The sequence below is a fragment of the Mauremys reevesii genome, linkage group 7, assembly GCF_016161935.1.
Source record: "Mauremys reevesii isolate NIE-2019 linkage group 7, ASM1616193v1, whole genome shotgun sequence".
In the NCBI taxonomy this organism is placed as follows: domain Eukaryota; kingdom Metazoa; phylum Chordata; order Testudines; family Geoemydidae; genus Mauremys; species Mauremys reevesii.
In genome coordinates, this window is record NC_052629.1 from 103,543,564 (window position 1) to 103,550,612 (window position 7,049).

The window sequence follows — 7,049 nt, forward strand, 5'->3', positions numbered from 1 at the left end:
TCAAGGTTGAGCTAACCATCCAAATGTTTTACCTCCACTCATATGACGATCCATCCATTGCAAATGCAGTTCCCTTGCTTTATGGGAGTGAATTTCTTCAGGCTCCTTGCATTTCATTCAAGAGATTCCATGTGACCTCACCAGGTGCAGACACCCTCGCCCTCCCTCAAGCAATGACCTTCTCTGCGCTCACATACTAAATATATCTGGATCACTCACTATTTGAAGGCAGACCCACCTCCCGCAGGAAATTACATTAGTATTTCATTAAGTGGACTCTCTCTTCCAAGTCCCTGCATGGTTTGGGAGGCCACTATACCGCTACCTTTTAGACAAGGCAACAAGTTCCAAAGCACATGTGACCATAAAAGATCCCATGGTGCTTTTCACCAGTTGAGATGTTAGTCCCTGCTATTCTAGTTTTACTTGGGGGGGGGGGGAGGGTAGTTATACCCTGGTGACAAATCTCCTGCTGCAGTTTTAACTGGAGATTGTATTATTCCCCACTTCCTGACATAAAGTGTTGTATGGTGTTGCTGTGCATGGTTGAACACCAGCTGTGTTCCTCCCCAGTACTGGCTGCATTTTAGCAGTAGATGAAGGAATTTCTGTAAGCAAAGCTGTGAAGTACATTGGGATGAAAGGCGCTGTATGATCTCATTATTAATAGTCCCTCTGAGTGGCGTTTCGGGGCAAAGGACTGTTTGCCTGATGCAGTCCTTCAGTGCAGACATTCCTTTTCCCTTCACATGACTGCACTGATTTTTATCATTGCTATATTTGGTTCAGCCGCCCATCTGGAAAGTTCTCGCCTCCCCCGCCCTCCATAAATAACTGAACCCAGTTCCAACCAAAGGCAGTTCACGGAGTCAGCTCCATTGGCCTTTGGCAGTTCTTCCAGGAATTTTTAGGGTTTTCACCAGTCAGGAAAAGGCTTTGATGCTTCAGAATCAGAATTTTATGAAGATCATGTTGTAGGGTTCAGCCAACTCCTGAAGTGTCATACGTAGGGCACCCTTTCATCTCATCTGTGGAGTGGGGGAAAGAGGATCCTCCCACTGACCGGAATGAAGGTTGGGGTGGGGGCAGCATCTCAGAGATGAAGGTTCATCGTGGAGGGGAGGGTTTCTTTTTGTCTTGGTACAGTCCACTCCCACATTCCCATCATACTGGCTGCTAGCGTCCTATCTGTCTGCTCTCTAAACTACATCAGATAAGAGACCAGAGAACAGCATACTCGCTCACTCTGGTTTTGATATTCTGCTGCAGGGGCCTCCCAGGCTCCTCTTCTTCACCCTCCCTTCCTAGCTGGCTTTGGCAGCACTGAGCAAGGGAGTGTTGTGTTGGGAGGGAGACCTGCTGCTTCAGAAGGACTAGGGACTAGTCATAAGAGACAAAAAATCAGACCAATGTGAAGTTTCATATTTCGCAGTGTACCTCCAGTGCCCCCTAGGGAGTGAGGAAGGAAACCCTCCAGATTTTCATAAGGACGTGGGAATTCCGCTATACAGAACAGATCAACAGTCCATCTAGTCCAGCACCCGGTCTCTGACAATGGCCAGTGAGAGATATTTAAGAGGAAAGTACAAATCCCCAGCGAGCAATAGCATATGATGGGGGGAGAATATTTTCCTGTCCCGGCTAGTGGTCCGCTTAAGCCCTGGGAGCCCTATTGTGGTTGCCATCCTAGCTAGTATCATGGCAGATGATAGTCATATAATGTGACTAGGCCTTTCCTGAAATGTGTTAATCTATTTGCATCAATAAATCAGTCAGTTGAAATCAGCTAATAGGACTCTGAAGTGCTGATCTGGAGTGACAGGCCACAACAAGACATTTCAACCAGTTACTAGGCAGCCTTGAAGTCTTCTCACATGGGCTCAGAAAAGCGGAGAGAGTAGCCATGTTTTTTCTCTCTCTCTCTCTCTCGCTGTGTCCCAAAGGCGAAGGCAGCTGCGGTATGTTCTTCACCTGAATGTGAACATTAGCTACTGTTGGTCTGTTCTTTGTTCTTTCACCAGTCCCTATCTACTCATGAACCATCCGGAGTCCTTTGCAGAGTGTCCAATTCACCCAGTTTTGCTATTCCCAGCTTCTCTGCAGAGCCTTAATCATACTCGTCTGCTGGGATTTGCGTGGGGTTACACCATTAGTCACACCCATCTCTCCTCCACCCTGAACCCCACAGGGATTGTTCTAACCAATGGCAGTGCTCAGAGACTGCTGCTGCTGACTCAGTCTATGAGATGGTGAGTCCAATTAATGGACCCAAAATTTAGCCCACGATGTACCATAGATGACTATGGCATACACAATTTGACGGCAGTGGGAGAAGATCTGCACAAGCCTAGGTCTTGATGCTGTTGAAATCTTCCCATTATCTGGCTGAAATATCAACTGGACCAGGGTAGCTAGACTCAATCTAACAGGTTTGTGTAAGCAAGGCAGTGTTCCCACCCTGCTCCTAACAGATGTCGCCAAGGTGTCTCCCTGAAGGACTTCTCTGTCCTTGCCTCTCCCCACAGTGCGCTCAGCCTCAAAAAGGCTCAAACTCTTAATACTCCTGATTTAAAGCTAATAGGACCCACTGGATCTGGTTGCCAAGGTGAGTCAGCAGAATCTCTCTGCCTCTCTGTGCAGAATCCTAGCACCTGACAACTTGTCACGGTTTCCTCTCTCTCTATCACAGAGTATAGGCCATTCCACACTAAGAGAGAGGACATGTCAGATACTGAACTGATATTATGCTTGGTTCCATCCAGAAGGCCAAGAAGCAGCTGGTGCCACAGCACTCTGGTGATAGCTAGAGAATAATTACTGAATGCCATTCTTCAGACAGAGAATGATTCTGTGCTCCAAGAGGAGCAAAAATAGAGGGGAGAAACACATCCATGGCCTCAGCTGCTGAAAAGAGCATGAGCTTAATAGCACAAAATGAAGTTACAGGCTAAAAGGAAAAGGCTGCCCTCCAACTTCCCATGCCAATGTGCCTCATTCATAGTAGCCACAGCCAAAGACAAATGGAGGCCAGCTGAACATTTGGCCCAGTGTGAGCCATGCGTGCGGATAGCATGTGTGAGGGGATTCTGGGTGTAGGAGACTCTGGTGAGGAAATGTGGGTGCCAGCGCTGCTGTGGCAGGTGTATGAAGAGATGTTATGGGTGAGTGTTTTATGACGGTCGTGCATGTGTAACTTCTCTTTCCTTTGTAGGATGTTTTCCTTAGTCAGTCTTCAATACATTTCATGCACAGTATCAGTATCATCTCTGTGGATCATGTGGACGATGAACCAGCCTCCAAGGGAACTGGACTGGGCTATGTTCTACTCATTTCTGTACACCAGATTTTGCACATGCAACTGACAGCACACATTCTGCACACATAAACCCCTCTGTGCATTCAAATTCGGTGCCTACTTTCATATACACAGTCACAAGACTTTACTGCTTTGGTCAAACACAAGTTACTGGGATCAATAAAGGGGTAAATGGATGAAATTTAATGGCCTGTGATATAGAACAGGTCAGAACAGATGATCTAATGGTCACTTCTGGCCTTAAAATCTATGCCTATGTGCCATGCTGGGGGGGGGGAAAAACACAGTGGCCAGGGCTGAACATTTGCCCTGAGGGTGTTTTCAGAATTCACCCAAGTGGGGAATAAGAGGGGGACTTGATTAGCCTTAAAACATGGTTTTGACAGGTTCCCCCCAGGGTGCCACCTGGAACTGGGGTACCCCTGAGCCCTCTGACCCACCAGCCTGCGCTCCCTCTCACACTGTGCTGCTGTGACAAGATGAAAAGCCCTTCAAGCTTGCACTTTCACCAGCATTCACACAGGTAGGAACACACCCAACTGCAGTTACATGCAGGCTCTCGAACCACCAGCCTCCCAGCCTAGGACTCCAGAGCAGTACCATCCTGCCCTGGTCAAACCTGGCCAGTATGTGGGTTTAATACCCGGTCAGCCTCTCCCTCAATGTGAAGAGGACCATGCACACTTGTAGTAACCAAGCTGAGATTTTCCCCAGACACCTTAGTCAAATGCACACTGGTTTGGATTCAAACATAAGATAAATTTATTAACTACAAAAGGATAGATTCTAAGTGATTATAAGTGATAGCAAACAGATCAAAGCAGATTACCTAGTAAATAAACAAAACCGCAAACTGAGCTTAACATACTAGATAGGTAGGAGATAAATTAGCAAATTCTCACCCTGAGTTATAAACAGGCTGGCAGATTCTTAAGGCACAAGCTGCCTTTGCTTTGCAGCTTGGGTTTCCCAGGTTTTCATGCATAGGCTACAAATCCCTTTAGCCTGCAGCCGTCACTTCCCCCAGTTCAGTCTTTGTTCCTCAGGGTTTTCCAGGTGTGTGTTGTAGGGAGAGTGATGTACCAGCATGGTATCATTGCCCCCTTTTATATCTTCTCCCCACTTGCTGGAAAGCTCTTTTGCCGTGACCTGGGTCAAATAGTTCCCATTGCGTAGTGCTATCTCTGAGAGGTTTGTATTGTACACAGTTCCTAGGGTAATCCTTGTGCTTCTGTGCATTTCCTCAATAAGCCACTAACATTGTTTGGCCATTTTACCAAAAGGTTTGGCCTTTTTACCTGAAAGGCTGCTTGTGGGTGTTTTCAACCTCACATGTTTCAGTAACACATACATAGCCAAACTTCATAACTTCACATACGACTTTAGCACACACAATCCAATGAGATGTTAATGTCTGGCAGATCAATACTTTTAGAATGAGACCTCGCAAGGCACACTCTGTACAAAACATAACCTAATTACAGGATAGTGGTGAATAAGGGGGTGCCAGGGTGTCACAGTGGCATTGTCAGTTTATGGGAATCCCATTTCTTTCTATGCATGACACAAACAGAATATGAGACACCAGGAACCCACCACGCCTATCCACTCTCCCACCAACTAGTCAATGTTTGGTGCCAGTGAGTATTGTAGTGGAATTTCTCCACTGCTGCTGCTATGTCTAGACTTGTAAGACCTCGTGAGCCTGTTATTAAAATTGAGAGGAAGGTACCCAATTCCATTCCCAGCTCTGCCACATACTTCCTCCCTGTGTGACCTGGGAAAAGTCACTGAACCCCTGTGCCTCACTTTCTCAACTGTAGAACAGGGACTGTACAACTTATTTTGTCCTTCTTATCTATTCAGTTTGTAAGCTGTTCAGGGCAGGGACTGCGTGTATGTACACAGGGATCCGGATCTCAGCTGGGGCTGCTAGGCACAACATACCCCAAATAATTAATAATAAAGTTCTGGCAATTCCAAATGCTGATCCACAACTGCTCACTGGTTTTCATTGCAGGTTGGGATATTATTCTTCACTGCAGCCCATATATGTGGGGGAGGGAGGAGATTCCCTATAATTCAAAAAAACTGCATAAAAGACAGTTTGAGTCCTTGTGGCTGTATATTTCCTTTAATTAGTTTATGCACAGTGCATTTGCATGGAGGATGCACAGCATGTGGATGGACTTAATTAGGAGAACAATGCGTTCCTTTTAAGATAATGACTTGAGGATTAGGAAAATTATTATTCCAGATCCATCCATGGGTCATTTGAGGTTCAGTATCCGATGAACTTTTAAAATACATTAAGGTCAGCAGTTTGGATACAGTTAGTAAGTCACTTGATTTTACTGTTGCTTAAATAAGTAATTATAAATAGTGACTGCATCTGTCAACCAAATTACAAAACAGCTTGGGACATGATAGCATCAGAGAGAGACACACACATATGCTACTATACTCTGCAAAGAGACAGACCTGCCAAATTGATCTACTGAACCTGCTGGTAGACGTGACATTTATTTGAACTTGCACCTGCACTTTCACAAGTACATCACCTGCTGCTATGGTGACCAGGGAGGAGAGAGATCACTTGGTCCTGTCCCCTCCACTGGACTTTCATCTCAGATGTGAAACTTCTCCTTTGTAGAGATGTCCAGCCCCGTGGTACTGAAAGAGAATTAGATAAGCCATTAGGAAGCTGTTTGATTGTCTACGTGAAATGAGAGTTGGTGGCTCGCAGTCCATTTCCTAGTGAACAGGTGCCCTCTTTCCAAGGTACAAGTGCTAACCAGCAGCCTTCTTAGGAGGCTCAGTAGAGAGGACAAGGAATGAATGGGCACAAACTTACCTCTCCTTCCATCAGGTGAGCAGCCTAGGTCAATGCAGAGTCACAATGGGAGGTGACAGAGCTCACCCTGCTGCTGTCCATGCTGTACCTGTTCTGGGGATGGACAGAGGACTTCAGTCCCTGGGGTTGTGGTGGCTAAAAGAACGCCGGGACCACAATTGGCCTTGTAAGGTCAAACAAGAATCCAGATGTGGAGTAACTACAAATGAGGGCAGTACCCAAACCTGAAAAAAACAGTAAATGGTGCAAAATACATCATTAAAATAAAACCAGTGATGCAAACACTGCAATAACCCTCCAGACAAGCAAAAAGGAGGCCACTCCAAAAGCCTCCCCCTAGCTTTACCACTATATGGTTCTGTGGATGTCAGATGAAAGCGATTTTCCATTGTCTCCCTCTTAATATCACTCTGCTCTCATGGGCATGGGAGATCTTGGTTATAAAGGAACCCAGACTCCTCCCATTTCTCAGCATGCCCCAACCAGGAAAAGAAGCCCCTGGTATAATGACCATCTGTACAAAGACTGAATTTCCCAGCCTTCCTTGAGCTACAGCTGAACTAGCAGTACTCTGGGAGCAAGTCCTGTCCCCATCAAGCTCCACGTAACAGCTTTCCCACCAGAGGTGAGCTCCCATGTTTGGGGTGACCCTTCTCCCTCAAACTCGCAGAGGAGCTGGATGTGAAGGCCACATCAAAAGATGACAGCACTGGGAAATTCAGGGTACTTCTTTTGCTTGCAGCACACGGTGACTAGAGCAGCTCTCCAAGTCTTGACCACGATGAGAAGCGTTGACCCCTCAGATGCTGTGAGAAGAGGGGAGAGAAGCCTTGTCCTGGGTCTTAAAAGCAGAGCTGAGGGAAACAGGAGCTGTTGACA

The 7,049-nt window shown here is 46.3% G+C and overlaps 1 long non-coding RNA gene across 1 annotated transcript; it reads right to left on the minus strand.

Moving 5' to 3' along the window:
- Positions 1–4,970: 4,970 nt before the first annotated feature.
- Positions 4,971–6,357, minus strand: LOC120409537. Its single transcript, XR_005601330.1, has 3 exons — positions 6,171–6,357; positions 5,878–5,989; positions 4,971–5,391 (listed from the first exon to the last, which is right to left on the minus strand). It is a non-coding gene; the product is annotated as an uncharacterized LOC120409537 (long non-coding RNA).
- Positions 6,358–7,049: the final 692 nt, after the last annotated feature.